The sequence below is a fragment of the Mustela nigripes genome, chromosome 1 (genome assembly GCF_022355385.1).
Source record: "Mustela nigripes isolate SB6536 chromosome 1, MUSNIG.SB6536, whole genome shotgun sequence".
NCBI classification, from domain to species: Eukaryota; Metazoa; Chordata; class Mammalia; order Carnivora; family Mustelidae; genus Mustela; species Mustela nigripes.
In genome coordinates, this window is record NC_081557.1 from 136,256,703 (window position 1) to 136,275,429 (window position 18,727).

Consider the following 18,727-nt stretch of genomic DNA (forward strand, 5'->3'; position numbering starts at 1 on the left):
TGTGTGTGTGTGTGTGTGTGTGTGTGTATATATATATATATATATATATATATATATATATATATATATTTCCCCCTCCTTTTTTATCCTCCTGGTTATGGGTCTCTTCTGATTTGGTTAGTTATATTTTTCTGGGGTCGTTGTTACCCTTTTAGTATTTTGTTCTCTCATTCACCTATTCTTATCTGGATAAAATGACAAGGCAGAAAAACTCACCTCAAAAAAAAGAAGAAGTACCAGCTTCTAGGGACTGAATCAATATGGACTTTAGTAAGATGTGAGAACCAGAGTTCAGAATGATGATTATCAAGATGCTAGCTGGGATTGAAAACAGCATAGAAGATACTAGAGAATCCCTTTCTGGAGAAATAAAATCCCTTTCCAGAAAAATAAAAGAACTAAAGTCTAAGTTGAAATCAAAAAAGCTATTAATGAGGTGCAATAAAAAATTGAGGCTCTTACTGCTAGGATAAATGAGGCAGAAGAGAGAATTAATGATATAGAAAACTAAATTGTAGAGAATAAAGAAGCTGAGAAAAAGAGAGATAAACTACCAGACCACAATGGGAGAACCTGAGATATAATTGATACCATAAGACAAAACAATATTAGAATAATTGGGATTCCAAAAGAAAAAGAAAAAGAGAGAGAGGCAGGAGGTATATTGGAGCAAGTTATAGCAGAGAACTTCCCTAATTTGGGGAAAGATACAAACATCAAAATCCAGGAAGCACAGAGAACTTCCCTCAAAATCAATAAAAATAGGTCCCATCATCTAATAGTAAAACTTACAAGTCTCAGTGACAAAGAAAATCCTGAAATCAGCTTGGGACAAAAAGTTTGTAACATATAATGGCAGAAATATTAGATTGGCAGCAGACCTATCCACAAAGACCTGACAGGTCAGAAAGGTATATATAGGTATATATTCAGAGCACTAAACAAGAAAAATATGCAGCCAAGAGTACCATATCCAGATAGGCTATCATTGAAAATAGAAAGAGATATAAAAAGCTTCCAGGACAAACAAAAACTAAAGAATTTGCAAACACTAAACCAGTCCTACAGGAAATACTGAAAGGGGTTCTTCTAAGCAAAGAGAGAACCTAAAAGTAACAGACCAGAAAGGAACGGAGACAATATACAGTACTGTCATCTTACAGGCAATACAATGACACTAAATCCGTATCTAGTTACCTTGAATGTAAATGGGCTAAATGCTCCAATCAAAAGACACAAGGCATCAGAATAAATTTAAAAAAAAAAAAACAATATGCATCGATATGCTGTCTGCAAGAAACTCATTTTAGACCCAAATACACCTCCGGACTTAAAGTGAGAGAGTGAGGGGGCACCTGGGTGGCTCAGTGGGTTAAAGCCTCTGCCTTCAGCTCAGGTCATGATCTCAGGGTCCTGGGATCGAGCCCCACATCGGGCTCTCTGCTCAGCAGGGAGCCTAATTCCCACCCCCCCCTCTCTGCCTGCCTCTGACTGCTTGTGATCTCTGCCAAATAAATAAATTAAATCTTTTTTTAAAAAATAAATAAAAAAATAAAGTGAGGGTGTGGAGAACAATTTACCATGCTAATGTTAAATCCAAAGAAACCTGGGGTGGCAATCCTTTTATCAGACAAATTAGATTTTAAGCCAAAGACTATAATAAGAGATGAGGAAGGACACTATATCATCCTCAAAGGGTCTGTCCAACAGGAAGATCTAACAATTTTAAATATCTATGCCCCTAACATGGGAGCAGCTAATTATATAAACTAATTAATAACAAAATCAAAGAGACACATTGACAATAATACAATAATAGTAGGGCACTTTAACACCCTTCTCACTGAAATGGACAGATCATCCAAGCAAAAGATCAACAAGGAAATAAAGGCTTTAAGTGACACACTGGACCAGATGGACATCACAGATATATTCAGAACATTCCATCCCAAGGCAACAGAATACTCATTCTCCGATAGTGCACATGGAACATTCTCCAGAATAGATCACATCCTGGGTCACAAATCAGGTCTCAACCAGTACCAAAAGATTGGGATCATTCCACGCATATTTTCAGATCACAAAGGTAGAACTTAATCATAAGAGGAAATTTGGAAAGAACCCAAATACATGGAGACTAAACAGCATCCTTTTAAAGAATGAATGGATCAACCAGGAAATTAAAGAAGAATTGAAAAAATTCATGGAAACAAATGATAATGAACACACAATTGTTCAGAATCTTTGGGACACAGCAAAGTCAGCCCTGAAAGGAAAGTATATAGCGATACAAGCCTTTCTCAAGAAACAAAAAGGTCTCAAGTACACAATCTAACCCTACACCTAAAGGAGCTGGAGAAAGAACAACAAAGAAAGCCCATACCCAGCAGGAGAAGAGAAATCATAAAGATCAGAACAGAAATCAGTGAAATAGAAACCAAAAGAACAAATCAATAGAACCAATAGAAAAAATCAATGAAACTAGGAGATTTTTCTTTGAAAAAATTAATTAGATTGATAAACACCTGGCCAGATTTATCAAAAAGAAAAGAGAAAGGACCCAAATTAATAAAATCATGAATAAAAGAGGAGAGATCACAACCAATACCAAAGAAATACAAATAATTATAAGAACATATTATGAGCAACTATATGCCAGCAAATTTGACAATCTAGAAGAAATGGATGCATTCCTAGAGATGTATAAACTGCCCAAACTGAAAGGAAGAAATAGAAAACCTGAACAGACCCAAAACCAGTAAGGAGATTGAAACAGTCATCAAAAATCTCCCAAAAAACAAGATCCCAGGGCCAGATGGCTTCCCAGGGGAATTCTACCAAACATTTAAAAAGAACCTATTATCCTGTTCCAAAAAATAGAAATGGAAGGAAAACTTGCAAACTCATTTTATGAAACCAACATTACCTTGATCCCAAAACCAAAGACCCCAACAAAAAGGAGAATTACAGACCAATATCCTTGAGGAACATAGATGCAAAAATTCTCACCAAAATACTAGACAATAGGATCCAACAGTACATTTAAAGGATTATTCACCATGACCAAATGGGATTTATTCCAGGACTGCAAGGTTGGTTCAACAGCCGCAAATCAATCAATGTGATACAATACATTAATAAAAGAAAGAACAAGAACTACATGATACTCTCAATAGATGCTGAAAAAGAGTTTTACAAAATACAGCATCCTTTCTTGATCAAAACTCTTCACAGTGTAGGGATAAAGGGTACATACCTCAATATCATAAAAGCCATCTATGAAAAGCCCACAGAGAATATTATTTTCAATGGGGAAAAATTGAGAGCTTTCCCCCTAAGGTCAGGAACACGGCAGAGATGTCCACTATCCCCACTGCTATTCAACACAGTACTACAAGTCCTAGCCTCAGCAATCAGACAACAACAACAAAAATAAATAAATAAATAAAAGGCATCCGAATTGACAAAGAAGAACCCAAACGCTCACTCTTTGCAGATGATATGATGCTTTACGTGGAAAACCCAAAAGACTCCACTCCAAAACTTCTAGAACTCATACAGGAATTCAGTAAAGTTTCAGGATATAAAGTCAATGCTCAGAAATCAGTTGCATTTCTATGCACCAACAACAAGACGGAAGAAAGAAAAACTAAGGAGTTGATCCCATTTACAGTAGCGCCCAAAACCATAAGACACCTAGGAATAAACCTAATCAAAGAGACAAAGAATCTGTACTCAGAAAAATATAAAGTACTCATGAAAGAAATTGAGAAAGACACAAAGAAATGGAAAAACTTTCCATGCCCTTGGATTGGAAGAACAAATATTGTGAAAATGTCTATGCTACCTAGAGCAATCTACACATTAACGCAATCCCTATCAAAACGCAATCAATTTTATTCAAAAAAATGGAACAAATAATCCTAAATTTGTATGTAATCAGAGAAAACCCTAAATGCCAGAGGAATGTTGAAAAACAAAACCAAAGTTGGCGGCATCACAATTCCAGGCTTCAAGCTCTATTACAAAACACTAATCATCAAGACAGTATGGTACTGGCACAAAAACAGACACATACATCAATGGAACAGAATAGAGAGCCCAGAAATGGCCCTTCAGTGCTATGGTCAACTAATCTTTGACAAAGCAGGAAAGAATGTCTGATGGAAAAAAGATGGTCTCTTCAACAAATGGTGTTGGGAAAATTGGACAGCCACATGCAGAAGAATGAAACTGGACCATTTCCTTTTACCACACACAGAAATACTCAAAATGGATGAAAGACCTCAATGTGAGACAGAATCCATCAAAATCCTTGAGGAGAACACAGGCAGCAGCCTCTTTGACCTCAGCCGCCTCAACTTTTTCCTAGAAACATGGCCAAAGGCAAGGGAAGCAAGGGCAAAAATGAACTTTTGGGACTTGATCAAGATAAAAAGCTTTTGCACAGCAAAGGAAACCAAAAGACAACCGACAAAATAGAAGATATTTACAAATGACATATCACATAAAGGCTAGTATCCAAAATCTATAAAGAACTTATCAAACTCGGGGTGCCTGGGTGGCTCAGTGGGTTAAAGCCTCTGCCTTCAGCTAAGGTCATGATCCCAGGGTCCTGGGATCAAGCCCTGCATTGGGCTCTCTGCTCAGCAGGTAGCATGCTTCCTCCCCTCCCTCTGCCTGCTTCTCTGCCTACATGTGATCTCTGTCAAATAAATAAATAAAACCTTAAAAAAAAAAAAAGAAAAACTTATCAAGCTCAACACCCGAAGAACAGATAATTCAATCAAGAAACGGACAGAAGACATGAACAGACATTTCTGGAAAGAAGATATCCAGATGGCCAGCAGGCACATGAAAAAGTGCTCAACATCGCTCGGCATCAGGGAAATACAAATCAAAACCACAATGAGATACCACCTCACACTAGTCAGAATGGCTAAAATTAACCCGTCAGGAAATAACAGTTGTTGGAGAGGATATGGAGAAAGGGAACCCTCCTACATTGTTGGTGGGAATGAAAGCTGGTGCAGCCATTCTGGAAAACATTATGGAGGTTCCTCAAAAAGTTGAAAATAGATCTACCCTACGACTCAGCAATTGCACTACTGGGTATTTACTCTAAAGATATAAATGTGACTCAAAGGGGCATGTGCACCCAAATGTTTATAATAGCAATGTCCACAATAGCCAAACTATGGAAGAAGCCTAGTCCATTCACAGAGGAAGGAATGTCCACCAGCAATGTCCATTCTTGGGGAAAGGGAGAGGGGGGAATCCCAAGCCCCATCTCTCAAATTACAGTATCTTCCATGGAGAGCTACTTCATGGCGAGCTACTTCATGGCACCTAACTTGGCTCAGGCCACAATAAGCCAACCTAGAAATCCAATTTCTTTCCATTGTAATGAATGATTTATAAGCTTTGAACAGTTTGGTTCCAAATACAAGGAAACCAATTTTCCTCACCTGTGCTCTCCTGCAGCCAAGAGCAAATGAGATTTCACGAGTGAAAAAGAGGGGACAGATGCAAACAATGAATTGTTCCTGAAAGAGATGACTGTTCCCCTGCAAAGGCCAGTGCCGCTTTACTACAATTGTTCCAGAAGACTAAACAGAGAAGACTGTATGTCTTTATCTGATGTGGCCCAGAGCCAACCTGTTGGAAACTTCATCTGCTCATGTAAGAAGTAGGAAAAATATGAATTTGGAACATATATTTGGTCTGTAACTTAAAGAGGCAAGCATAGACATCATTTCTAAACAAATGATTGCTGTGTTTAGTATTGCAATCAGTCGGCCCTGGCAGAGACCAGAGGGCACACTCCCTCTGGCTCAGGGTGTGGGAGGGGGGAGTTAACAAAGGTAGAACATAGACTTGAGGGAAACCAACAAGCACGACTCAGCACTAGAGCCACTTATTATCATCAGCCCACACCCACAGCGAGGAGATGCACACATGAGAGAACAGTTAAGGCAAGGGCCACCTGACAAGATCTGAGGAATCTGGTAGAAGAACACAGCTAACCCACAATGCCAGGACAGGGAGATAGCCTGGGGAATAAGCACATTCCTCCTGACCTCCAACCTTGACATCTTCCATTGGTATCACCCAATCACAAGTCCAATGACAAAGAAGCACATGGATGTGGGCCAGGACGAAGAATGAAGAGTAAAGAGAGGAGCTGGAAGGAGAAGCAAAAAGTAGCTAATACAATAATCCTTTATATGTTCTATATTATGTGGGAATATATCATGAGTTCTGAATTGAACTGGGTCCTCCAAAAATATACATATAAACCCTAATCCCTAATGACCTGTGGATGTGGCCTTATCCAGAAATAGAGTCTTTGTAGATGGAATCAAGTTACAATGATGTCCTACTGGATTAGGGTGGGCCCTAATCCAACGACTGGTATCCTTGTAAGAGGAGAAAAATTTGGACACAGGCCCAGGGAAAATGTTATGGGACTGCAAAGGCAGAGATGGAAGTGACTGGTCTTCAAATCAAGAAATGCCAAGCAGTGTCAGTAACCACCAGATGCCAGGAACAGGTAAGGAGGGATCCTCCCCTAAAGACTTTGAAGACACCATGGCCCTATCACTTTACTGATTTTGGACTTCCAGTCCTCAGAATTGTGACTCAGTCAATATCTATCATTTTAAGCCATGCAAATTTGTGTTAATTTATTATAGCAGCGCTAGAAAACTAGTAGACCATGTAGACCATTGATGATAGACCCTGTATCAGCATCAACAATGTAAATGTTACTGCACTTCAGGGAAAACGGGACAAATGAAAAACTAATCCCAGAAGCAGTAATTTCAGGAGGGATGAGTTGTCTTTTGAAAATGGAAGGGGCAGTGTCACTAGCATTCACCAGGGTTCATAAACCCTGTAGGTGACCTACAGTCTAGTCACCATTCTAGATATCCAGTGATATCTGAGTGATAGAAGATGTTCCTATAATTACCCTCTATGTGCCATTTTTGTGGTTATCTTAGAAGCTTTTCTAAAGACTATAAAGCTCTGGTTCTCAGCCAGAGCTTCTTTTGTCCCCCCAGGAGCCATTCAGCAAGTCCAGGAACATTTCTGGTTGTCACAATTGAGGGACTCTACTTGTATCAAGGGCATAGAGGTCAGGGATCCTCCTAATCCCCTTGCAGTACACCAGCCAGTCTGCCACAACAAAGAATTATCCACTGCTATGTCAATAGTGTTGAGGTTGGGAAGCCCTCACCCAAAGGAATAGTCCAGCATTGTAAAATTGGAAAATGATTTGTACCTACAGAAGCCATGACCAAATCCATGTTAATCCTAATGAAGATTATTAGTGGAAAACTTACAAGAGCACGTGTCAGAGATGCTAACCCACCAGTAACTGCAAATACAGACTTCACGATTTACCCCTCATTCATTTTTAATTCTTCTTTGGTTTCCTCATCTGTGAAATGGGGACCCAAAATAGAATCTAGATTTGCTAAGGGAGAGTAAAGGGGAAAATGTAGGAAAATGTGCCATTGCACCGTAACTTCTCCAATAATGCCAGCCATTATTATTATCATCATCACTAACACCATCATGATTATTATTAGCATCCATCCCACCAGAGTCCCAGAGACCACGTCCCACCACCACTTTGTCCCATCTCACTTCTGAGTTGTCTCTGTTTTGACATGACCTGACTCCATGAAATCTCTGGAAAAACAATTTGCTGATCTTTGTCAAAAATTATAAAATCAAACTGCAACTAAATGCTAAATGGAAATCTCCTTTTCTTTGAATGACTCCATATCATTATCAAGACAGACTCAAGCTTCTGTGCACCATTTCCTTATTTTGTAAATAAAAAGAAAAATACCTCTACTCTATATTTGTTTCTTTCTTGGTTTGTCAGAACAATTCTAGCTTTTTCACTCAGCTATGTGTCTAAGAAATGTTTCTATAATTTTACATAAATTAAGCTGATTACATAGTTCTGTAAATATACTTAAGTTTGTTTGTACTTATTATCGTTCTTTTAAAAGGCAGACATTGTTTTCCCTACATCCTGAATTTGTCCAAGAAAAAAAAAAAATTAATCGGTCTCTAGTAGCAGAGGTTTTGTATACTTTATCTCAAGTACTTCTCATAAAAACCAGGCAAAGTTGGTGTTTTTATTTTTGGTTTTGGATTATGAAACTAAGTCTCTAAGCAATTAAATAACTGGCTAAACAGTTTCTAGGGAATCAAGCCTGGATTTGAACCCAGAGATGTCCTACTCCAAAGCCTGTGCCCTTCCCAGGACTCACCGTGCTCCCAATCAGCAGTCTGCCCCTGAGCCCTCCCTCATGATGGAGAGAACAACCAGAGATCATTGTAGGGCACTCAGGAAAGGGATTATAATGAATGGCCCCCACCCATCTATGTTCACTAGGGAAGGCTTCCACCTAACACTTCTGTAGTTAGATCATGTCTATTGATCTCACCAAAGTCTCTCTAACAGCTTTAGAAACAATTTTGAAACATCCCAGTCCTTGCCAGGCTACCAAATCTATAACCCTTTTGCCCCTTTATTTCACATGCAATTTGTTTCTTGCACCCACCCTTCAGTCCAGTTACTGTTTGGAGCTCAGAGGGCCTAAATGCTTGTTAGAGCAAAAGGACTCTGGTTCTCCAAAAACAGATTCCAGAGAAAACAGTGCCAAACCAAACCCAGAAGGAATGGGGAAAGAATATAGGAAAGTCCATTTTCCTTCCATCGTGCTCTCAGACAACCTCAACCCGAGTGCATCCTGCCCCATCGTAATTTCTTCTAGACCTTGGATATACAGCCAAAGCTCGTTTTCCTGACAGATCCTGTGATGCTTTCTTTCACACATACTAGAACTCACCGGTAAAGGAAGCCAAAATAAACGGGAGGCAAATTTAAGAGGTAGGCTTTGTTGAGCACTTATGATGACCCAGGCACTGTGCTACGTGGCTCTTCTGTGGTACATCCATATGGAGGGAAAAGAAAAGAGTAGAAGGAACTCTTCTGAAGTGTGGCTTCCAGTAAATGTGAAGCACCAAGCGCTACCTACAGGCCCTGGAGATCCGCTCTCAGTTTGGGTTAACACTGGCATCCCAAAATATTTAGTCACTAGCTAGCCAGCATGCCCTGGTCTCATTCTTGTATCCTAAGTGATGGTTTTTAAAGAGGGGAAGATGAAGGAGAAGGAGAGGGGGAGGAGAAGGAGAAGAGGAAGAAGAAGAGGAAGAAAGAAAGAGGAGGAGGAGGGAAGGAGGAAGACGAAGAAGGAGAAGAGGAAGCGGAAGGAGGAGGGGGAGAAGGGGAAGGAGGAGTGTGAGGGGGAGGAAGAGAAGGGGCAAAATGGGGAGGAGGGGGAGGTACAAAAGATATGCCGGACCAGGACAAAGTTTGACATTCAATAATTAACAGACGTTCACATAGATGCAATATTTTAAAACCAAAAGTCTGTGTGATCTGAATTCTACAAAGCGGGTTTATACCTGAGGAGTATTTGTGGCTACATGACCCCAAAGCAGCTTGTGGCCAAGTGTCTTTTTCTCACTTGGACACGGTTACGTACTTGCTTTTGTCTTTTAGCAAAACGACCTCCTGCAAGAAAAAAGTAATATGCCTTTTAAAACTCAGAAATACTTTTTTTTTTCCCCCAGAAATTATGCACAATTTGTCCACAGTGGCATCTTGACAACTTTGCTACTACCGGGCACACACACATATAGTGATACAAACGTAATCATAATCGCATACGGGCCCATAGCACAGCGGCTTTGCCATACAAGCTCAGTGTTTTCTTCAACACTATTCTGATAATGAAGCAAGAAGACTTTTTCAAAATGCCCTCTGAGCTGTGGAGAGAAGTTTAAAGACAACTTTTCTCAGCTCACTTTAAGAAGTGGGCATTTTACCCTGAGGTTCTTTTTTTTTTTTTTCTCTCTCTCTTTTAAGATTTTATTTATTTGACAGAGATCACAAGTAGGTAGAGAGGTAGGCAGAGAATGAGGAAGGGAAGCAGGCCCCCTGCTGAGCAGAGAACCCGAGGCAGGGCTTGATGCCAGGACCCCGGGACCATGACCTGAGCTGAAGGCAGAGGATTTAACCCACTGAGCCACCCAGGCGCCCCTAGCCGGGGTTCTTAAAAATGAAAGAGAGACAGGTCTGTTGAATACAGAGAGTGTCTCTTCTCCCACGTCTCAGGTTCCAGGACAGAATCCGCTCAGAGTTCTGGTACCCCTCATCCACCCGGTGGACGTGGCTGATCCTGAATGAGGTGCTGATGGCTCCTGGGCACAGCTGGCTATAGAGGTAGAGATCGGGATGGAGAGGAAGAGGATGAGGGGAGGGGAGAGGCAGGGAGAGAGAGAGAGGATGATACAAGTCCTATATCAGAAGGATGGAGAGGGGGGCACCTAGGTGGCTCAGTTGGTTAAGCAACTGCCTTCTGCTCAGGTCATGATCCTGGAGTCCTGGGATCGAGTCTCACATCAGGTTCTCAGCTCCATGGGGATTCTGCTTCTCCCTCTGACCTTCTCTGCTCTCAAGCTCTCTTTCACTTTCTCTCTCTCAAATAAATAAATAATTTATTTTTAAAGAAGGATGGACAGGAAGAGGGTGAGGGGAGGGGAGAGGGAAAGAGAGAGGGAGAGGATGAGACAGGTCCTGTATCAGAAGGCTATGGGTAAAGTGAGACCATCCTTCCACACTTCAGATTTGAGCCCAGCTGCAGCCTCCCTGACAACCACCCCCAACCCCCAGCCTTCCAGCCTTGCTCCTATCAGCGCCAGTGCTGGCTGAGTCCTCCAACTCAGGCTTCTGGGCATTCCTTAGCTTCACTCTGTGAGGGTGTGGTGGTGCACGGAGTCGGTCTGGGGACTGGAGGGCTTGTCTTGCTCAGGGAGTCAACATTATCAACAGCTAGGGGTCATCATATTTTATGGCCATATTTTATCGCTTTCCAGTTCAAAGCTATTTCTGGACCATGGCACATCTTAATCACAACCTAAAGATTTTTGTGTACCTTCCATTTTGACCTTCCCTTATATGCAACAGGAAATTTTCTAGCCACAGACTTAAGAAATCAGTAGGAAAAGAACTTTACTAAATGTCTAAAAAAGCAACTAGACTGTCTTCCAGCTCAATATGGGGAGACCGAGGTTCTCAGAGGTGCCGCTCCCTGAGACTATCATTTAACAAGCTGTGGCTGCTGCTCAGGGACGAGCTGAGTCCAGGGCTCTGTCTTCTCCGCCACACTGTCCTCGCTTGAGTTCATCCTTCCCAGTGTCCAGTGAGTCTGTTTGTGGCTTCTCATATATGTCAATAGCGAAGGAAGCAATGTAACTCTTCATGGAATTTTGGCGTCACCCAGGAGACTGGTTTCAGATAAGCCAGGACAGACTCCAAAATTAGGATCTAGGCTCCTGGGGTCAGGGCTGGGCTGGGGGGAGTTAGTTATATAGTGATAGAGAAGGTCTAGGGCGGTTCTCTAGATGCCAAGCTGCCCTGGGGGGAGCTCAGGCTAAGGAAGGCCTTTTCAGAGGACAGCCCCTTCCAAAGGGAAGGCTGACAGTTAGGGGGAGGAAGGAGACAACCTAAGCAGTTTGCCCCCAGTGGCTTCCTGGACGAATGCAGTCCTGAGCCTCAGAGGTCTAGAAAGAAGGGAGAGAGAGCAAAGAAGGAGGGATAGAGGAGGCAGAGGAGAAAGAAAGACAACAGGCAAAGGGAAATTATGAATGTCTGTGACAGAAAATGTATCTGGGAGACAGGAGATCAGGAAAACAGAAAAGTATGAGAAACGGGCACCATATTTTAGGCTGCAAAAACTCAAAAATGGTAGTGGGTTTGAAGGTGAGTCATAAATGGGGGAAAAAAATTACTTTCGGACCTACTATTTTTTGTTTCTTGAGCTACCGTCCCAGAGGATCCATCCATAATGAGCAGCTATCCGAGCACCTAAGATGGCCACGTGCAGGGTCTGCGGACAGTTGGTTGGGTGGTTAGGTGGTTAGCTGCCTCGGTGAGGAATTTAGGGTACCCCCCCACCCCCACCCCCATTGCACTCCAGGATAGCACAAGGTCCTATTCTCACTTCCGCCTGGGTGAATAAGAGGAAGAGGAGATAACACGACCAGGTTCGTGCAGGCAGGAGCCTGCACGCCTGTTCAGCTTGGCGAAGGACCCAACCAAGAATCCAGCATCTAATCCCTCTTTTCAGGATCTGTCCACGCCTCCCCAGTTCTGACAAAGAGCAAGTGTGGCGGTCAGGACCTTGAGGTGTGCAGAAAGCGGGCGTTTTCTTACTTTAATTACACACATACTTGGCTTTGAAATACCTCTGTGTATTTAATGCGCAAGAAAATATATTTTAAGGTTTAAAGCAAAGAATGCTGCACCGCCCACCGTTTTAATCTTCCCTCACCAGACCCCAAATCCCACAGCAGTGGTTCGTGCAGCCAGAGAAGCCGTGGCAACAAATTTATGATGCTCTGGTTAGACTCATTGCTGTTTCCTTGCCATCTTGCTCTTCAAATGTAAGGCTTAAAATAAACACAGAGGAAAAGCTGCTGCGAAGTTTCTGGAGCAAAGGGTAGCTGTAGGCAAGTGACTGTGGCCATCTGCTTTGAGACTGTTTCATTGCAAGGGCAGGGAATGGAAGTGTGCCTGGTGGCGTCAGGGCTGATTTTTTTAAGGAACTTCTAGAATAAATATTAGTGTAAATGTGGGTAAGAAGAAATAGCAGTTTTAGCCAGAGGGTTCACTGAAAAAATTTTAAGTCATGTAATCAGGACATTCAGAAGAATGTATTATTATAATATTCAAATTCATGAAATTTTTGGTTTACAGATTTTATACATGTGTTATGTTTTATCTTCGAATAATCAACTGTGCTGTTTTAGCAATTCGTCAAATATCCTATTCACGTGTCAGTTTTCTTAAGTCTATGAACAGGATTCCAACCAGATCAACTTCAAGACACAGAGCCAGTAAGTTAAATTTTGAGAAACTGTATAGAAAAAAAGTATGAGGGGCGCCTGGTTTTGAGCCTCTGCCTTCTGCTCAGGTTATGAACTCAGGGTCCTAGGATCCAGCCTGGCATGGGGCTCTCTGCTCAGTGGGAGTCTGCTTCCCCCTCTCTCTGCCTGTCTCTCTGCCTACTTGTGATCTCTCTCTCTCTCTCTCTCTCTCAATGTCAAATAAATAAATAAAATCTTTTTTTAAAAAAAAGTATGAGAAAAATACTTTCTTCCTGTTTTGTAGCAACTGCAGTAGGTAATTGGTAAGTGTTTATAAAGTTTAGAGTAAAGGGGCAGGGTTATTCCTGTGGATGTCTTTCACGAAGTGTTTTCTTCCTGCTACATTTCTAACAGTTTCAGGTTGCTTGCTGTTGACAATGCTCTGGTTTTATTTTTAGGTTAATGTTGGAACATCTTAGTTCAAGTGTATGCTGCCCACCTTGTCTCTGAGCATATGCTCATTCCTCGGACAAGTCCCTGTAGATAGAAGTGCACATCCGATCACCCAGAAATTCTGGGCAGTCTCTCCAGCTTCCGTCACTCTCATCACCAGATGACACTTGGATGGTAACATTTCGGAAACACTAAGTTTTCACAGAGCACGTTGGGCACTAGCCTCACAAATCCTGAAGAATAAATTCACTATAGTTTTATCTTTCTCATTGGATCATCTGACCTTCATATTGCTCACAGCCATAAGTACAAACAATACAAGTAATTCTTTAAATTATTTTTCAGTTAGTCAAACACTTTAGAGTTGATACTAACATTATTACTTTTGCAAGTGGTCCAGCCAATTTTATGCCTCTTTATTTGTGCTCTTGACTGAATACCATCAGCAGACTTGCGTGAACTGTGAGCACCGAGACCGATCTTGATGTCACATAGGTATATTTTTACCTTATCTACCCCCCTATGTTACATCATCACTCTTACAATAACTGGGTTTCCACCTCATTTCCAAGCACTGGTCCCACCGTGGGTCTTCTACCTGGGTTTCTCCCATGGTCCCAGTTTCCAAGTAGCAAATCTCATAACTTAATCTTGCAACAATAGTAATAGTAATAAAAATAACCACCCTTTTTTTTTTTTAAGATTTGTTTATTTGAAAGAAAGAGAAAGAGAGAGACAGAGTCAGAGTAGGAGAAGAGGCAGAGGGAGATAATCTATCAAGTAGGCTCCCGCTGAGCACGGAGTCCAACATGGGACTGGATCCCCCAAACCATGAGATCCTGACCTGATCCAGGAATTGGATCCTCCACTGACTGAGCCACCCAGGCATTCCTAACCACACATTTTTGAATAATAATAAAGTGTTGCTGAGTACAAGTAACTACATTTTTGACCACTTGCTACATACCACTTGCCGTTTTCTAAGTGCTTTACATATATTAATTAATATGTGCACCACAGCCCCCTTCTTGCCAGGATTACAGACTGGCCAGGAACCATGTCCCGGAGCAGAAGCCTCACTATCCACGGAGAGCCTCCTTGAACCTAAGGGCCTGTGTCCCTTAATATATTCCTTTATTAAAGCATTGTCTTCATCAATTTTCTGTCTGATTTCAGGAACCCTAATACTTCACTTTATACCCTCCCTCTCCATCTCACTGTAGTCCGCTCTGACTACAACTTCAAGACGGACCGAACTTCTGCAACCAGAGCCTGCTCTGATCAGCTTCTCAGGAATTCTCTGCCCCCAAGGAGGAAGTGAGGGACAAGGAGGCAGGTGTCATGCCACATCCTCTCTTCACCTGTCATGTTCTTCTGTAGGCTACTGGACATGCCGTGTGTCTCTTTGCAGCATTAATTTGTGGTCAAGCATAATATCAGTGCCAAACATCACCAGGTCCACTGGGAATCGGATCACACTAACTGGATTCATAGTAATTCCACCTAGCAAGAAGCTATAAAACAGGAGCTGGTTGTATTTATTTGCAGAATGTTTTAAAATTATCTTTAAAGGGTAGGTAATAAACCTGCCCAGAAACCCTAAGTATAGCGATCAGTGTATGTGAAGTAGTCAAAGGAATTTAAAACAAAGGTATGTTTAATCAAGAATATAACCCTTTTTGGATCATGTTAAAGAAGTGAGGTGAGGTAAAAACAGATAGACTTGAGGTCAGGCAGACATGAGTATTAATCCTGGTCTACCACTTACTCTTAGCTCTGTGAGGTATGGAATTTAACTTAAATTCTGAATCTGTTTCTTCATCTGTTAGACAGGAATGCTGCAACACTTCCTGTCTCACAGTTTCATGGTGGGGTTTCAAAATACTGCATTTCATTCAAACCCAGCACAAGGTGTGGTACAAGATATATGCTTGATAATGGTGGCAACTACCATGGTAATGGCCATGGCTACAGACCATGGAGATGTGTTATTACAATCTCTGGTCAAGATCACAGAATGAGCATTTAATACTTGCTGAATGAATCTTCAAAGGAAAAGAATGGATAAAGGAAAAGGAGGGAAAAAGGAAAAAAGACAGCTAAGATAGGTTAAAAATTAGGAGGTGTAGAAGAAAATACAGCAACCTACAAAATTAACCTTGTAGGCCCTGGCATCGTGAAAATTTTCAATAAGGTGATTTTTCTTTTCTGAGCCACTACAGGCCATAGTCACTGATGACTCTTAACCCAGGAAAGTTTTTTTTTTTTTCTATTTTTTTATTAACATATAATGTATTAGCCCCAGGGGTACAGGTCTGTGACTCGCCAGGTTTACACACTTCACAGCACTCACCATAGTACATACCTTCCCCAATGTCCATAACCCAACCACCCTCTCCTTACCCCTCCCCCTCCATCCTCAGTTTGTTTTGTGAGATTAAGAGTCTCTTATGGTTTGTCTCCCTCCCAATCCCATCTTGTTTCATTTATTCCTTTCCTACCCCCCAACACCCCCACACTGCCTCTCAACTTCCTCATATCAGGGAGATCATATGATAGTAGTCTTTCTCTGATTGACTTATTTCACTAAGCATAATACCCTCTAGATCCATCCAGATCATCACAAATGGCAAGATTTCATTTCTGATTCTCAGGGAATTTTGCAATGACTTAAATAAATCACATAAGACTAAAGTGATGTACTATGCTAGAAACCCAGGTTATGATTGAATTGATTCACTGGCTGACTGTCTAGTAGAAAAAAAGAAAGGGTACAGAATTAGAACATTGATAAGTACCTAGAATGATGTTTTTGTTTGTTTGTTTGTTTTTAAAGATTTTATTAATTTGACAGAGAAAACATAAGTAGGCAGAGAGGCAGGCAGAGAGAGAGGAGGAAGCAGACTCCCTGCCGAGCAGAGAGCCCGATGTGGGGCTCGATCCCAGGACTCTGGGATCATGACCTGAGCTGAAGGCAGAGGCTTTAACCCACTGAGCTACCCAGGCGCCCCTGTTTGTTTGTTTTTTAAGATTATATTTATTGGGCACCTGGGTGGCTCAGTGGGTTAAGCCATTGCCTTCGGCTCAGGTCATGATCTCAGGGTCCTGGGATCGAGCCCCGCATCGGGCTCTCTGCTCAGCAGGGAGCCTGCTTCCCTCTCTCTCTCTCTCTCTCTGCCTGCCTCTCTGCCTACTTGTTATCTCTCTCTGTCAAATAAATAAATAAAAATCTTAAAAAAGAAAAAGATTATATTTATTTATTTCATAGAGAGGGACACAGTGAGAGAGGGAGCACAGGTAGGGGAAGTGGGAGATGGAGAAGCAGGCTCCCCACTGAGAAGGGAGCCCAATGCAGGACTCGATCCCAGGGCCCTGGGATCATGACCTGAACGGAAGGCAGATGCTTAACGACTGAGCCACTCAGGTGCCCTCCTAGAATGATGTTTACCTAAGAACAGCAAAACCAGGATAGAGTATATTTATAAGTGAGTTCATTCCATCTTGACATTTCTGAGGCAGAACCTCCAAATGCTGTCCAGTTCTATCCAGAGAAGAATTCCCCATGAGAATTTTGAGAAGAGAAGTTGAGTCATGTTGGAACAAATGATGATTTTTTAGCCTCCCACAACACCAAATCATGGAAAGATTTCAAAGGTTGGGCAAATAAAATATGAATATCAAAGTTCATGTTTCCCTTCCTACAAGAAATGTTTATCTTTGTTTATGCAAAGAATTGAAAACCAAAATGTGAGTGGAGATTAGCTTCCCTAATAATGTGCCTGATTTTTCATTGTCAATGAGGGGGGGAACAAAGTTTAAAATGTGTTCAGTATTTCATAAAAATCAACTCCCAGTCCCCTCCCTTTCTGATTTTTGTTACCTACAACAATTTAGCCCTGTTGTTCAGAACACAAACCTGTTTAATTCTCAACCTTCAGATGCTCCACATTCATGCCTATTCTAACATTTACTTTCAAACCAAATAAAAAACTTTAATGCAGAGGGGCGCCTGGGTGGCTCAGTGGGTTAAGCCGCTGCCTTCGGTTCAGGTCATGATCTCAGGGTCCTGGGATTGAGACCTGCATCAGGTTCTCTGCTCAGCAGGTAGCCTGCTTCCCTTCCTCTCTCTCTGCCCGCCTCTCTGCCTACTTGTGATCTCTCACTGTCAAATAAATAAATAAAATATTTAAATTAAAAAAAAACTTTAATGCAGAATTTTCATTTATGCCAAATTTATATGAGGCAACAATGTGACATGAAACCTCCAAAAAATGTCAGTCCATCTTAGATTGTATTAAGAGAAGTTCGATAGTCAAAATGAGAGAGGGACTGGTCCCACTTGACCTTTGGGGGAAAAAAAACACCTAATGTATTAAAGTATTATACTTTTTTGAGGATTTTAGGGATTCAACATATAATCCCCATTTCTTCCATTCCTGAGCTCAGGACCCCTTGAAAAGTAAAACATGGGAGATCAACGGACAGAGGTTAAACAGTCAGCTTTATCATTGATAAACTAACTGCAGAAAGTGATGTTAGATCTGTGGAACAAAGAGTCTGTTAATATTCTAGGCCCACGAGCCCTTCCTCTGTCCCTGCGCACATACCCAAAGTCTGTACACTTGGTACCCCAGAGGGACTCTGGAGCTGCCTCTACCTAGGGTATGGAAGAAAGTGAAAGGAAGCTTACCATCATTTCATGGATTTGTCCCACCCAATTAGATTAGCTCGCCTGTCATAACCTAACAATTAAGTGACTGACTTCTCTGCAGGAAAGAGTAAGTGAGAAGTAGGACTAGAGGCCAGGAGTTTTATTCCGGTGGAGGTCTTTGAGCACGGAAACACTGACCAGGAGGACTTTCCCTCCCAACAGCACTCCATTCCAGACCCTTCATATGATAAAATCAGAGCATGCTGAGAGCAGGACCAGGAAAGCAGGGACCTTTGAAACCCTGCATCATGACAAATGGATGCAAAGGCAAGACTACATGGAGTTGCATTCCCACAGTTGTGTGCACAGCCAACTTGGTGTGTATAGTCTTCTGGCAGAGGCAGATATTCTACTTGCTCCCCCATATTTCCTGCATCCTGTTCAATTAGGCAAACCCACGTGACTAGCTTCGGCCAACAGATTGTGAGAAGAGCGGACACCATGTCACTCGCAGGCTAAGTCAATAAAAGGTCCATTCTGGATTCTTCAGTCTCTCCTTTGGTCTGCTGCAATGACCAGGGAGCTCCCACATTCCCAATGATGCACCTCCATCCACCCACATCCTGAGTGAAGAACGGGGGAGTTCAAGAGCACCATGTCATGGCC